Source organism: Theropithecus gelada, chromosome 3 (assembly GCF_003255815.1).
Source record: "Theropithecus gelada isolate Dixy chromosome 3, Tgel_1.0, whole genome shotgun sequence".
NCBI classification, from domain to species: domain Eukaryota; kingdom Metazoa; phylum Chordata; class Mammalia; order Primates; family Cercopithecidae; genus Theropithecus; species Theropithecus gelada.
The window spans coordinates 165,829,564-165,846,235 of NC_037670.1; the positions used below are offsets into that span (position 1 = coordinate 165,829,564).

At 41.9% G+C, this 16,672-nt stretch overlaps 1 protein-coding gene across 1 annotated transcript in view; it reads left to right on the forward strand.

The window, feature by feature from the left end:
• TMEM178B (transmembrane protein 178B) overlaps positions 1-16,672 on the forward strand; it is a 397,583-nt gene that overhangs the window by 237,720 nt on the left and 143,191 nt on the right. The window lies entirely within an intron of this gene.

The window sequence follows — 16,672 nt, forward strand, 5'->3', positions numbered from 1 at the left end:
CATTTCTTTAAAAAAACTATTTTTTTCTGGTTCAATTTTGTTCAGTTAGCCTTAAAACCCATTGTGTGTATTTGTGTGTCATCTATTCGAGGTGAAACAGTTTAGCAAAGATTTTAAGGGAGAGTGAGGACCAAATTTGATCTGTCATCTGAAGGCATCGTGAGCTGGCTGAATGGAGTGAGTAGGGAGGGCGATGTAACTAAAAGAGAAAATGGCACCCAAATGGAACTGGGATTTAGGATGTAGAAGAGAGGCTTGTGACAACTGGACAGATTCAAGGGATGCATCCCCAAAGAATGTACTGATTAGCACATTGAAATATGATCAGAAACCAAGGTTGAAAGAAAAAAAGATGACTTCTCTACTCTCTGCCATCCCTACTTCAAGGTGGGGCCCTGTGGCTTCTCTGCTGTGTAAGACCTCCTGGGTTGTCTTACTTATTTTCACACTTCCCGTTACCTCCCATATGCTGTGGACTCCACTCCTTAATTTGTATCTTCAACCTGGACCTCTCTTCTGAAATTGAAGTGAATATATCCAACTACCTAATGGTTGGATATCTTCTCTCAGATTCAACATGGTCTGAACTGAACACATCATCTTCCCTCTTCCCCTGCAGAATCCAACTTATTCAATGTGCTCTTCTTCCAGAATTTTCTATCTTAGTGAATGGGTTCGTTAACAAAGTGGTTCTGGGCTCTATTTTCAGAAAGGTATAGTTAAGAGAAAGGGATTCACATCTCAGTTAGAAACTTGAGTAATCATGAAGCTATTCTGTGGCTAATAAAGAGAAAGCACTAGAGTAGGTCCAAGGAAAGGTAAAATGGGAGAAAGAATGTTCTTTGAGTTGGGAAATAAAGCTCTAACCCGTAGATATTTCAATGGCCCTGAGAGGTCTTTGGGAGACAAGAGTTTCTGAGAATCGCTTCAGTGTAAGGATTCTGTAAATAGCCTCCCCAGTGTTCAGCTCGCAAAGTCAGTCTCCAAAGGTCACATATTCCAAAACAGTTTCTAAATTTGCTTCAATGATTTGCATTCACAGGAAGATGCACCTGCAGCTCATGTAGGGCAACAACTAAGCAGTAGAACTGAAATCCTCTGCTGGTGGTCCATGGAGGGTGGTAAATGCAGTTTCTAAAGCAGGTGGAAGCCTTTCAAAAAGTAAATTCTCAAACATCTCATTTGAGCAGAACTGGCTCTTTATTGTATGTTTTTAATTAACTAAAGACACAAGTTGATCAGAATGGGGCCAGTTCTTTTAAGATAAGCACCTTAAAGTTTTAAATAACAGATGTCCAAATTTAGGCCAGTTACATCTTTGAGGGAGAAGACAAAGAATGCCTAACTGTCTGGGAATGCAGCCCAGTAGGTCTCAGCCTTATTTTACCCAGCCCCTATTCAAGATGGAGTTGCTCTGTTTCGAATGCCTCTGACAGAAAGGTTGGAAGGTGAGAAAGTATTTTTTTTTTAAACTCTATTTGGAGGGTTTGGAGTCACTGTTTTAAAAATTGGAAAAAGTGAAACAGCATCACGTGTCACTCTAGTACTGACCGAGTGGGAAAGAATGTGTGCAGTTGCTAAGCGGTGTAATAGAAGACTTTGCCATGACTCCTTCTGTCCATGTCCTTACCATGTCCTTTCTGGCAGCCACTAAGCTGATCAGAGAACTTCCCCTTTCCCTGCTCTTGGGCTGTCTCACAGTTTGCTGTCACCCTCACGGCTCTCCCTGGAAGTCAGGCTCTCTCCTGCTCTTCCCATGTTTATGATCTGTCTCCCTTTCCTTGAAAAAACCTAGTCCTGCTAGGATACTGCCACTCTCAGCTTCTAATCCAAGTGCCTCCTGCTAACTTGTGGAAACAGACCACAGACATTTTCTTTTGAGGAAACTTTGAAAACCTTTAGAACAAAGCCATTAATTCTTACACAACTAGTAGAGAAAGTTCTATGCCCAAAAGGAGGCTTGGGCTACAAACGCTGTGTGCCTTTGGCTAAACGCTTTGCTTCCTTCTCTGTGTTTTGGCTGCCCTCTGCAGAGACTTGGCTACAAGATCATTCTGCAAGTTGACAGTCTGAAAGCAGAATGGAGCTGTGGCTTCCCGTGGGCAAACACAGGCTGCTGGACATATTTTTATGTTAAAAAAAAAATCCTGCATTTGCACTTTGTGCATTATTGATGTGCGTCTTTGGAAGGAGGGCATTATTTCAGAGAAATGCAGAGGCACACTTTGGTTAGGACCCCCCTGATGAGACCAAGAAATCAGCATGTGCAAAAATCACTGATTGAAATCCAGTCCCTGATAGGGAGCAGACAAGAATGAGAGAGAGCTTCCACTAAACGATTCCAGTGAGATCTGAGAGCAATGAGGTGAAAACAAACAAAGCAAAAACTTTTGGCTGCCTGTGGCGCAGCCGTTTCAGCCTCCGCCTCAGCTGAGTTTCACCACCACCTGACATCTCTTTCATTTAGCTGCAACAGCCGTAGCTTCTTTGCTTGGAAACCCAGGAGATTTCTTCTCTCATCTCTCTCCTTCTTGGGAACGTTTAACCCCTGCCAACTGGAATCAGTATTGCAGGGAAGAAAGAGCAGCCATATGGCTTCAACTCTCAGGAGGACAGGTTTCAGGCCTCTCACACATCATTGGTACCATGGAATATTTTTCTCCTGCAAGATTTTGGGCTGGCCTTATAAGAAAGAGAGGATCTGATTGCAGGATGTTTATACTCTTTGGGGGACAGGACAAGGTTCCTTCTGATGGGGCAGGGATGAACCTCTTGGCTGGCTGTGCCACTGCAGTTACTGCCATGTTTGTGGCCATGTGAGCAATCATGCGGTTGCTTATATCAGTGCTCTTCTTCCACCACATACTCATTCCTCCTCCCATCTATTTCTGGCCCCTGTGGTCTAACTTCTGTCCCCACCAGTCTCCCAAGATGACACACTTTGAGGAACTCACTGGCTCAGGCCCTGTGTCTTTTCTTGGGCGTCCTCATTCATCTTTCCTGTTCAGCAATCCTTGCTGCTGCTCCTCTGACCATAGGTCACTGTCTAATGTTGCTTCTCTTCTGCCTTTACGACCGCTCCTTCTCTGTCCATCAGTGGCTCTTGTGTCTCTCCACTTTTCCTGGATGCTTATCTGTCCTTCATTGCAGACTGTCCTCCCACTGAGACCTCAATCACCCTAATGGCCAAGTCATTGGCTCTATTCAGATATTTCCAATCTATGCTCTACTCTTAAGAAGTTCCAGCAGAATATGGACCAGATGCTTGGTGGCCATTTCTACCCAGGTATCACAATCATATCACAGGTATTATTGTTTCAGACCCAGTCTGCCTAAAATTGATCAAATCCTTCTCCATCCACATCTGAGCCTTCTTCCTGATGTTCTTCAACCTTGAAAGCCAAGGTTTATGGCCACTTGGTACTGTTTTTGGGCATGTATCCAATCAGTTGCCCAGGGCTGCATCATAGTTTTTTAATGTCCCTCCAGTCTGTGTCATGTTCCTCACCTGTCTCAGTCTAGTTACACCTGACGTTTTGCCTGTGAACTGATCTTTCTGCCAGCCTATGACCAACTTCCGTTGCTCCTCTGTCAGATTAATCTGAAATCTCCTCATGCCTCCACCAGGTCCTCTGTGCAAACTCTTTACCATTGTCAGCAGCCTAAAGTCTACCATTTTCGGACCATCATTAAAAAACTCTGATTCAGGCCAATGTGAATCCATACCTCCAGTCAAGTTGAGTGACACTGTGTACCCGGAACACGCCAAGGGTAGTCCTACCCCACACCTATGCCTGTGCTAGTTTCCTTGTCTAGAATGCTCTCTCACTTTCCTCTTCTCATGTTCAAATCTTACCCCTTCTTCAAAGTCTAGATTAGGATCTATTTTCTCATGAAACTTTCTATAAATACTCATCTCAACACTGATATTCTGCACTTACCTTAAATTTAATCCCATGCTTTCTGGTATCTTTTGCATCTTTTGGATTTAGATTTTTTTCCCTTTTCATTTACATGTTTTATTGCCCTGACATGATTATAAGCTCTTGAAAGCAAGAGCCTCGCACTTACCTCTTGTGTCCTGCTAATTACCTGGTACAGAGCTTGACATGTGGAGTTGCTTGGCACTAGAGTGCAGAATGAAGTTTAAGGTTATCTGGGACTTCTACCTTATTTTAATCAAGAAAGCCTGTATTTCAAATAGCTATTTTACAAATTTATTTATTACACTGTTCTTCCCTCCCAACTTCCCATCAATATGTAAAAATACAATTTTACTCATCAAAAAATAGTGCTGTTTATCATTTATGAGCTTGATTATGTATGATTGATAGCTGAGGCCTCCTAATAGGATCCTGGTTGCTAAAGACATGTCAGCTCATTTTCCTTGATGAGCCTGTGAGAGTGATGCCCAGGGTGGAATTTGCCAGTGGTCATATGTTTGAACTCCAGAGAGGGAAGGAAGTAGCAGTACGGCACACAGCAGCTGCTAAACCAGATTCAGGCACAACTTGGCCCTGATGACCTTTGCATTAAAGGACATTAAAGAAAGACGAGATTGGCTGGCTGGTGGGGCTGGGCCTAGTTCTCCGCTTGGCAAATTCAGAAGCTTGATTTAATTGCTCACATTTTTCTGAGGGGGAAATTGATATTTACCAAACCTATAAATGCTTGTTATAAAAGCAGCATTCCATTGTATTAACTCACAGTTAACTTACAAATTTTAGGAATTGATATGTTTATATCCATTTCCTATGATTGTATGTGGAAGGTATCAAGGCATCTAGGCAAACTAATTCTAAGTCAGAGAGTTGATTTATGATGATTATAAGTGAATCAGAGCGGTGACCTAGGGGGAGTCTTCCAAACTCTGGGACAGCCTGGAAAAATTGCCTCTGGACTGCTGTGTGTGTGTGTCGTCCACACACACAAATACAACACACACACATTTCTCACACGTTTACCTCTGACATTTGCAAGTTTCTATTGAGTACCTACTAAGTGCTGAGGACACAGGCACTATTCCCGCTCCATGGAGTTCATAGACAGGTGTCTGTTTTTGATGTCACTGAGTAAATAGTAGCAAACTCTTATGCGTCAAGTTATTTTTTCCTAACTCCCTGCAGATAGACATTTTCCTGTGTCTTAAAAATCATTTCTTAAGTTGATATGTTTATAAAACTGGCTGTTCTCATCAATTCTGTGTCACTTTATTTTTGTGACACACAACTGCCTCTCCTACAGTTTTGGATGCTGCTCACCTTGCATGCAGGTACAAACACTCCATTAATGGGGATGATGGTTAGGCATTTGCCACAGTTCCCCAATTCTGGCTTTGGTGCTGGATATCATTGTTCATCTCAGGTATATCAGGGAAGATGACCCAAACTTTCCAATCCAAATATTTCCCTTTTTTCCTCTAGTAGACATAGACCATGTGATGGTGAGTTTATCCTACATCTGTTTTGAAACTTCACTGTGTTGCATACAGAAGCAAGAAGCAGCTCCTGTTAAAGCAGCCATGGCTAAGGCAGGAAGTGCCATTGTATTCAAATGCAGCATCTAGTAGCACAGCTGTTTCTGGAGATGCCTATAGGGTGGGGACTTTTACTTTTTTCTTAAGGAAGAGAGTGGGAGGTTGCCTTCTTCTGAGTTAGAAAAAAAGAAGTGACAGGGTTTCATGCTGGAGCGAAGAAAGGCCTTTTGTGGTTATCATCCTACCTTTCTGCTGTGCCCACCTGACTGCAGGTGCATCAGTGAGAATAGCAGACCTTTTCTAGCTGACGAGGAGGCAAGAAGGGCAGGCTGAGGCTATGTGTTTCATTAGTGTAAACAACTTAAAACAGGTGGCACTAGCACTAGACCTGGAGAAAGACTGCTGGTGTCCAGGAGACACTAGGAGGACTTTTAATGGCAAGATGACCTGTGGTCCTGGGGCCAAAATGCTGAGGATGTCTGCCCAAGAGTGATAGGATGCCAAGATAAAGAATCTCCATGTGCTCTGATCAAGCTTTCAGCACAAAACTGATTAGAAACTCCAGAACCATAACTGAGTCCTAGGAGTTATTTTATTCCAAGATATGCTCCAGACTGAGTTAGAACAGAGCATTTAACCAGAATCTAGGGATAAGACTCAAGTTTGTCTGGTTCTGCCAGCAATTAAGGGTTTAGTGACAAAGTGTCAGATTTTTTGATGTATATTGGGAACTAAATTGTAACTGCGATGGTTGCCTAGAGGTATCAAAAGCTGCAGAATGTGATTCTTGCCAATATCCACAAGTGTAAAATGCCAGAAGCATTTGTCTACCACCTAATATTTATTTTAATTTATTTTATTAGATTTTGGCTTAAAAAAAGAAGATGGGTGTTTGGGGAGGGAATTACAGATTTATTTTAAATGAAAACAATTATTGAATAAGCTTTCTTTTCAGATCTTGTGGTAATGACTGCAGTATAATCACAGCCTGGGGTATTATTGGATGACCATCCATCCATCCTTCTGTCCATCAGTCCATCCATCTATTCATCCATTCAGTGACAGATCATTGAGCCTACAACATGGCATTCCCTATGTAAATGACACACAAGTATATTGAATGTTGAGCCTGTAAAGATAAAGTATGATGATGGCTGGCCATTCTTTCTTAGAACCCATTTTGAGAGTGGGAATGGGGCTGCAAAATCAATAATTGGGTGTTTTAATGCTACAAAGCTTGGTTGTTCACATATCCAAGATGGCTTGAATTAATCTAGTGGGGGGAAAAACCCACGTGTTTGGATTCAGAAAACCATTCAAGTTTTTCTTTGGATTTCATTTCTTTGAATACATGTTTTATCTGATTTTAAAACTTTTCACTCACATTAAGGTAAATATCATTTGTCACTCAATGAGAAATAAAGATGTGTTGGAGACTAAAATATTCCTCCTCTCTTCAATTCCGTGCTGTGTTGCCCGTTGTTTGATAGCTAAACCTATGCCACCCCTTCAGAAGCCTGTACCAAGACACTTAGAGTTTTGCTGCTTTAAGTCAGTCTGATTCACAGCTCATTTTGATCTTACAATATCTGCTACCTTATAGAGAGCAACAACAGTTCTATCACATGTGCTAAGAATAATACTGTCGAATATTGTTAAACTGCTAGGAATCAACTTTTGGAAAAGAGCTAAATGAATGTGTGTTTCCCATGTTGTCTCAATTCAGTTAAAGAGATCTTTTTTTAACCATATGTGCCAGAAATGCTTACCTTGGATCCAAGCTTGAATATGAGATATTTCTGCCAAAAAAAAATGAACAATTTTTACCAAGTTTCAAGTGATTGAAAAAAATAGTGACTGTGATGGTTGGAGAGAATTGTCAAAAACTGCAAAATGTGATTCTAGCTGATCCCCAAAAAAGCAAAGTACAAAGCAGAAGGCTTAGAAGTAGCATAAAATCAAGAGATTTGGCAATCCTAGTGGACCACTGTATTTAGAACAAGAGTATAGGAGAATGACTCTAGAAATAAATTGGCTTTTAAGGACCTGTCTCAAAGAGCAGTGATTTACATTAGGTTTCCTGTAGGAAGATAGTGCCTCATTGACAGACTGCACAGCCCTGGCCAGAACCTTCTGGCCATTTGTAGCACTGAGTTTAGGCCCACAGGCAGAAGACTCAGGTGTTCCCTCCTGCCTTCAACAGGCTTATGAGCTTGACAGTTGCAATACATGTAGCTATTTCATTGGCCTTTTGGTGTCTCTATTAGTTTAAACTCATTTGCTTAACATCCATTGTCAGGCATGGGGGGAGTTAGGCATTTTTTCATGGTGGAAAGATGTAATATAGAGGCCAACTTCTGAAGCATATGGCTGAAAAACAGCCTCCCTCTTTGTGCCAATGTCTTTTCTTTTCTTCTTTTTGAGATGGAGTCTCACTCTATTGCCCAGGGTGGAGTGCAATGGCATGATCTCAGCTCACGCAACCTCCACCTCCCAGGTTCAAGTGATGCTCCTGCCTCAGCCTCCAGAGTAGCTGGATTACAGGCATGGACCATCATGCCTGGCTAATTTTGGTATTTTTTAGTAGAGATGGGGTTTCACCATGTTGGCCAGGCTGGGTTTGTCTTCTTATCACAGGGTTCAAGAAAAATAGGCTTTAGAGAAAGACTGCTTGGTTTAGAATCTGCATTTTTACTTTCTAGCTGTGTGACCTTAAGCAAGTTTCTTAATATCTCAGTGCCTCTGTTTTTCGTCTGTAAAAGGGAATGTACTAAACCTGACTCATAGGATCAGTGTGGTTGATATGATATGGTTTGGCTCTGTGTCCTCACCAAATCTCATCTCAAATTGTAATCCCCACACGTCGAGGGAGGGACGTGGTGGGAGGTGATTGGATCATGGGGGTGGTTTCCCCCATGCTGTTCTCACGATAGGGAGTTCTCATGAGATCTGATGGCTTAAAAGTGACAGTTTCCCCTGCATGCTCGCTCTCTCCTGCTGCCATGTAAGATGTGGCTTGCTTCCCCTCTGCCTTCTGCCATGATCGTAAGTTTCCTGAGGCCTCCGCAGCCATGTGGAACTGAGAGACAATTAAACCTTTTTTTCTTCGTAAATTACGCAGTTTCAAGCAGTTCTTTATACCAGTGTGAACACAAACTAATGTAGTGGTGATTACTTATATTAAGAGGCTCAGCACAAAGTATGTGTTCATAACACATTGGCCATTATATGAGTCAGAGAACTCCACCAGGCATGCATATTTGAGCTAGAAAAGTTGAGCCAGCAGCTGTGACTGAGGTGACCTCTGGGGAAGCAGAAACGTGACTCAGGATTTCTGAGCCTTGTGAGTTCAAAGACTGTGTCTTTCTGCAGGCCTCAGTGTCTGGCCTATCTCACCTTCGTTCCTCTTTCTGTCTTCTGAAGCTCAGGAAAGCCCTCACACCTGGAGGCTAAGGCCCATTTTCCATCCTGAACTAATCCTGGAGCGCTTTACTTATTCAGTCATCATCCGTTTATATATTCATTCACTCAGCACATTGGTGCCATACCATTTGTTAAGTATTTTGGATATTATCTTGTATTTAATTCCCAAAAAAATCCTATGATAGAGGTATTATCATAAATGTCCCCATTTCACAGAAAGGAAACTGAGGCAGGCATAAAGAAGTTAGATAATTTGCTCAAGGTCACACAGGTAATAAGTAGTGTGGGATTCAGACCTGGGTTATCTGAGTCCAGCTCCTGCTCTTAAGCTCCAGGCTGTAGCACCCCATCTTGTGAACTGCCTGGAGAAGGACTGGCCTTTCAGGTGGGGGGAACCTTGCCGAAAATGAGATGTTTTTCAGTTTGCTTCCTGTCTGGGCCTACTCTAAGAGTCTATTATTGAGAATACAACCCATTCATGGCCACTGGTGGGATCTTGTTCCATGCACACACTTCTTAAGGAAGTGCAGTTCTTCCTTGTGTGACTCCCCTCTATGAAGAAGTTAATAACACAGTTAAAGCCTGTGTGAGGCTTAGCCTCTGGAGGTAGCCAAGACCAAGCACACATCCCTGATGATCTCTAGAATTGACCAAGGAAGTTTAATTGATCATCAGTATGGTGGCTGCCATGCTTTAGGGATTTAATGTCTTGTAAAATTGGGCATACCCCCACAAGATGCCAATGGCCTTTCTCAAAGCAGTTTGCCCCTCACAGGCATGGGCATCTTTTTCCTAACATGTCAACACCTGTGTGCACAGTGGGACCTCAGATGACATTTGTTGGGTGTCATGCATGCCACACATGGTGCTGGTCACTGGAGCCCAATGAATGAAACTAGACTTCTCAAGGAAGCCATAGCTGAGGAAGAGAGTGCAGTCAGGAGGCAATGGTCACTATTCATGCCTATAGCCATGTCCCCATTCTCACCTTTTCTCTCTTACCTGCCACAATTCCTTGAGTGTGGCTTTAAGAGCTTAACGCTGGCCCCATTACTTGTAATTCTGTTCTGCTAAGAGTACCAGGCCTGAATAGAACACCAAAGAAGGAGGGGAACTCCTCATACTTGCCATACGACAAACCTTGAGACCAGAGCAGAGGTTCTCAATCTTGGCAGCCCATTGGAACCACCTTTTAAAGTCAGCTTTTAAAGAAGCATGGATACCCAGGCCCTGCCCTGGAGTTTCTGATCTACTTACCCAACATTTAAAAAAAAAAAGCTCTCTAGGTGAGTCTCACATGCAACCATGAAGGAAGATGCTTCAGGACCAAGGAGGCTTGCATTCAAACAGATACAGAAGTCATTTCCCACTGACCAAAGGCAACCTGTGCTCATCACCATTATTGCCAGCATACATTTTGTAGAGTTCCTCATTCTCTGCTTTGTACTGGGAAATGAGAAAGTAAAATCAAGTTAGAAGCTTACAGATTGGCTGGGGATCTGATATGGTCTGAGGTCCAGGACCAGCGTGTCTCATTCATCATTCATCCTTACTACCTGCTTGGTGGTAGAAACTCAATAAATGTAGCCTATTACCTTTGTTGTTATCATTAACAATAATGATGGGAAATCACAATGCCAAGGAGTATAGCTTCAGTGTCCATTAGAGATGTTATAAGAATACAGAGTAGGCAGGGCCTGGTGGCTCACGCCTATAATCCCAGCACTTTGGGAGGCTGAGGCAAGTGGATCGCTTGAGGTCACGAGTTTGAGACCAGCCTGGCACAAATGGTGAAACCCTGTCTCTACTAAAAAAAAAAAAAAAAAAAAAATTAGCTGGGCATGGTGGCATATGCCTGTAGTCCTAGCTACTTGGGAGGCTGAAGCAGGAGAATCCCTTGATCCCAGGAGGTGGAGCTTGGAGTGACCCGAGATTGTGCCACTGCACTCCAGCCTGGGCAACAGAACAAGATTCCATTTCAAAAATCAATCAATCAATCAAACAAACAAACAGAAAACAGAATACAGAGTCATTGGAGTCTGGGGTCAAAAAGCTTCCTGGCAGAAGAAGGCTCTAGCAAGTTCAGATGGACGGGATATTCAAGGCAGGGACGTGTCGAGAACAAAGGCTCAGAGGTGCGTGGGATATTGACAAACCCGGTTACCCCAGCCTGCCTGGAACATGGCCTTCGACTGAGGTTGAGTGTCCAGGAAAGGAGAGGTTGAGGGTGGAATGAGAGCAGGTGGCTAGGAAAGCACAGGCTTTCTTGTGAGGACTCCTCCCTCTTTCCTTCTTCTCCCCTAAACCCCCCTGCCCCATTATATTTTGAGGTTGGGGTTCACGAAACATTAATTAGTGAGCTAGACTTCTGGCTATTATGTGCTTTCTCTGCTCCTGATTTTTAAAATTTTTGTTTATATTTTACCATTTCCTTATATGCTCTTTTGTTGTAAGGGAAGGAGATATATCTCCCCTTGGAATTCTGAAGTGCCAGTTGTCAAATAGCTTCTGGAAGGTTGAACTGAAATGGTTTGAATGCTGCTTTTTACGGAATGTTAAGTTTAGTCAGGCTCTCTGCAGGTAGCTAAACCTTGGTAAATGTTAAAGAGAAAGCCCTCTTTAAAAATACTCTGTTTAAAAGCTGCTTGTTGTAGGAAACCCAATACAGAAGGAATATAGAAAGCAACAATCTCCTTAGATTCTTCTACCACGATTCGTTGATTTGCCTCTCTCTTTTTCTCTTCTCTGTCATCTTGCTACACAAATACATACACACACAAATGGAGTTTTGTAACAAACATATGAGATACATACATGTTTCAAGCTCACAATATTTTACACTGGGGTGATATACCTGCTGTTTTTCAGCCTTCTTATTTTACTTAATATGTGTGGTGATCTTTCCACATTAGTGAGTAAATTCTACATCATTATTTTAAGAGCTGCATAGCGTATCACTTTATGGCTGTATTGTTATCTAACCATTTTCTTGTTTATAGGCATTTAGGTGGTTTCTAATCTTTTTACAATTACATTTTGTTATTAACTTGTAATTAATAGTTGGAGTGCCAGGTACTGTATTTTAGCATTCATATATTCAACAAGTATTTACTGAGTGTCATACACTAGGCTAGGCACTATAGCAATGGTTCTTCATGAACAAGAGACAAAAATCCCTGCCCTTGTAGAGTTTATATTCTACTATGAGACACAGACAATGAACAAGATAAATAAATAAAAGATAAAGTATATTAGGTAGTGATAAGTGCAAAGAAGAAAAAAAAGCATGGAAAGGAATATGAAGCATTGAAGAGGGGATGGAAGCAGATTTTGAGAAGGATTGTCAGGAAGACCTCAGAGAGAGGGGGACTTTTGGATACAGAAAGGAGGAGGTTAGCCATGGGATTACAAGGGGGCAAGCAAAGCATTGCAGGCAAAGAACCAACAAGTGCAAAGGCCCTGAGGCATCAAGATGCTGGTACATTCAAGAAACTCCCTGGAGGTCAGTGAACGTACAATAGAGTGAGTGAGAGAGAGCTTAGTGGGAGATGATGAAAGAAACGTAGGGAGGAAGCAGATCATTTGGGCCCTTGGCTTTTGGAAGGAAAACCTTTGAGAAGCTTTGATCAGAGGACTGATATGATGCGAGTTGTATTTTCATAGGATCATAGCCTGAAGACAGGGCAAACTCAGAGACAGAGGCACAGTAGGCTACTGGAATATTCCAGGTAGCAGAATGGAGCGGCCTGGGGAGAGTGACAGTGAGGAAGATGATGAGAAGTGATAGGACTTTGGATGTACTTTGACCCAACAAGATTTGCTGACAGATTGGATGTGGAGTGTGAGAGCAAGAGAGGAGACCAGGAGACGATCCGGATTTTTTTTTTTTTTTCCCTGAGCAATTGAAAAATGCAGCTGCCATTAACTGAGATGGAGATAAGTGCTCCCAGTGTGAGGGCAGTGGGTTGGGAGGGGCTTCAGGAGCTCAGTTTCAGACTGAAAAGACCGTTGGGATGCAGCATCCCATGCTTTTGAGCAATTTCTCTTTATAGCTGTTCTCATTTAAAGCACAGGTTGGCTCCCAGTTTTGAGAAATGCAACTGTTAGATTTTAGGGGATTTCCTCATCATATTTTTAATCAGAGCATATCATCCCTTTCAAGAATCATTTGCTACGTGTGTGTGTGTGCGTGCACTTATTTGTTTTAGCGATAAATCTGTTCATCGTTGATTACGTTTTTGGTTGGCCGTCTTTGTGGATTCTTTGTAACTATGTCCCTTCCCATAAAAACAGGGCCTTTTGTTTCCAGAACCATGATTAGCTCCTAGCGATATTCTCCAATTGAAATCATAATCCGCTCTTTGTGACAGCATTGTGGTTGCTCTTGGAAATGATTAGGATGTCACAATTGGGATTAGGCCTCCAGGTGGAGAACAAGTGTGAGGGGCCGATGATAATTTTTCTCAGAAGCAAAAAAATTCCTGCCTCCTACCCCCATGCTCTTAGTGATAAGGGAAGGAGGCCAGGAAAACGTATGATCTATAAATAGAACTGCTTCTAAGGAGCCTGCTGAAGGTTTCATTAGGCATCAGAAAGTCCTTTACACTTAGCAATTAATGGCATTGATTTGACTGTGCTGTAATATAAAGATGGAGAAAAGGAACCTAGACGTGCATCTTTGTGGAGCAGATGTGGGCAAAATGCCTGAGAGAACTCTAAATGGGGGCCATAAATCTCACGTCATCCCCCCAAGCCCCCAGATTATAAAAGCATCTGCTTTTCTGTGTTAACTCTTTGTTGTTGATGATGTGCTTTTATCTGTCACCCCAGGAGCTGCCTACCCACAGCAAGGGTATCCCCAGGACACTCATTCTCTCGCTGTCCCCCAGGAGCAAAGGCCAGCACTTGATGCTTGACTCTAGGTGTGCCAAGCATGGCACCTCTGTTTTACCTGGTCCCCATAGGGATTGGGCTTATGGTCTGACCCCATCAGCATCGTGCTCAAGCCTGCTGCACTGACAGGGCCCAGAGAAGGTGTAACAAGCCTGAACTTCTTGGGAAGGCCACAGGGGATCTTCTTCTGTACACTGGTCCATGTTCTCAGACTGGAAAAGTGCCACCAGAAGCCCCCTCCTCCATTTCTCCTGAGTGAATTATGTTCAAGCCAAGCAGCTTTTTCGCCTGGATGGTTTGAATCCAGATAGATGACTTCGGTTAGTCATGGAAGACAGCCCTGGAAGAAAAAGGTCTGCTTCTCTATAGAGCTCAGTCATAAATAGACAGGAAGGTAAAGACCTTGTAGGTTTAGCCCTGGGAATAACTGAGGATTTTTTCACCTTTTTAGATCATAGACACCTTTGCTAATCCAATGAAAACTATAAGTCACTGCAGAAACTCTCAGATACAGCCAGCATTGCTAATGCAGTCATAAAGTTTATAGAATTCCTGAAGTACAGTTGTGAATACCCCTATTTTTATAATATTCAGACATTTTAAAATTCAATGAATATTTATTATCTACCATGCATTCACCACTGTTCTAGGTACCAGGAATATAGTAGTGAACAAAGGAACCATGTAGTTTTATTTACATATTAACAATGGTTAAAAATCTCCTGAGTAGAAACTCAGGTAATTCTCTTTTTCTTTCTTTTTTATCTTGCTTTCTCATTTTTCTAAACCAAACATGCATTACTTGTATTAGAGAAATGTAATAAAAGAGACAAAATTCATGGTTCATTTCTGAGAATAATGCACAATGACAAATGCTCCTTTGAAAACAGTAGCGATTTGAAATGAATTTGTATCTTATCAGTCATGATAATATAGAGGTATTCGGATAAATAAAGATACTGGTATGTGACGGACATGTTATTTAGTCGAAAGCTATGATTGCTTGTAGTGCCTATGGGTAGATGCCTCACAGTAATTAAGGCCTCCTGGGAGTTGAATGTTCCTATTATAGATTAAAAATGGTTCCTCTAAACCAAGGCTTGGCAAACTTGGACTACAGACCAAATCCTGTTTTTGTAAAAGTTTTACTGGAACACAACGATGCCCCTTCATTTACATATTGTCTATGGCTGTTTTTGCACTAAAAAAAGCAGTGTTGAGTAGTTATGACAGAGATGGTTTGGCCCACAAAGCCTGAAATGCTTACTAGCTAATCCTTTACAGAAAAGTTTGCTGATCCCTGTTCTAGACTTGTGCTGTCCAATAGCACCTTCTGCAACAATGGAAATCTTCTCTATATGTGTTGTCCAATATGGTAGCCACTAGCTACATGTATCTACTGAGCCCTTGATATTTGGTTAGTGGGATGAGGAACTGACATTTGAATTTAATTTAATTTAATTTAACTCACATTTAAATATAAATAGCCATGTGTTGTTGGTGACTACTATATTGGGCAGTGCAACTCTAGACCAAACCATGACATTCTTTCCGTTTATCTCCCTGAGCCCTATTTTTTTTGTGCCATTGTTCAACCTGAGTGCTATTCTCTTGGTTCTCTCCAGGCTCTCTGGACTAAAATGTTTTTCTTTTAAATGTCTTTTACTATTCCTAAATTGGGTAGACGGTGGCCTCTTTGCATGACGTATAGAGTTTATGAAGTTTTCTGCCCAGAAAAATCCCATACTGGGAAAGACAGATTTGCCAGAGGAAAATGTTAAATATTGGGCAGAGAGTGTAGAAAGAGCCCAAATCTGTTTTTTAAAAAATTAATAAACTTCTTTTTCTGGAGCTGTTTTAGTTTCACAGCAAAACTGAGCAGAAGGAACAGAGGGTTCCCATATATTCCTTGTTCCCACACATGCACAACCTCCCTCACTATCAACATTCCCCATTAGAGTGGTACATTTGTTATAATAGATGAGCCTACATTGGAACATTATTATCACTCAAAGTCTATGGTTTATATTTGGGTTCACTTTTGATGTTATAGATTCCATGAATTTTGACAACTATGTAAAAGCATATTCAAATCCCTTTTTAGGGCATAAGAAGGACAAGATATATGCTTGATTTCTATGTGTCCCAGAAAGTTTATGTGTTGGAAACTTGATCCCCAGTGAGGACATGTTGGGAGGTGGGACTTTTAAGAGGTGTTTAAGTCATGAAGGCTCTATTCTTATGAATGAATTAATGTCATTCTTGTGGGTTCCCTATAAAAGGATGAGTTTAGCCTCCTTTTCTTTCTCACCCTCACTCTGCCCTTCTGCCATGAGAAATGCAGCAAGAAAGCCCTCACTAGATGCTGGCGCCTCGATCTTAGACTTCTCAGCCTCCAGAATCATGAGCCAATAAGTTTCTGCTCATTGTAAATTACTCAGTCTGTGGCATTTTCTTATAGCAACACAGAATGGGCTAAGACAATGTATAACCCAACCATTAACCTTTGATTTCTAGATAAAGCTCATGATGGCCTATAAGATCATAAATGAATGCATAGCTTTGAAGACAGAGCAGGCAAGGCAGGCTGAAGATGATGGAGGGGATGCTAAAAGGAGAAAGAAGGAAAATACTTATCTGCTTTTCGATTTTGATACTCTCTCTTTCCCTGCTGAAAGCTGGAGGTGGGCAGGGAAACATACATGGATATGAGCTTCATATACTTTGAACATCCTGTCCTCACCATGTGCACCCATGATTTTAAAAGGTGTGTTCTGTGTTTCTCCTACTTATTTCAGGTGCTTTCCAGAGACATCCAAAAGACCTGATACAGAACAATGTTGGCAATGCAAACAGCCAGCCTGATGTTCCTCAGAAGAC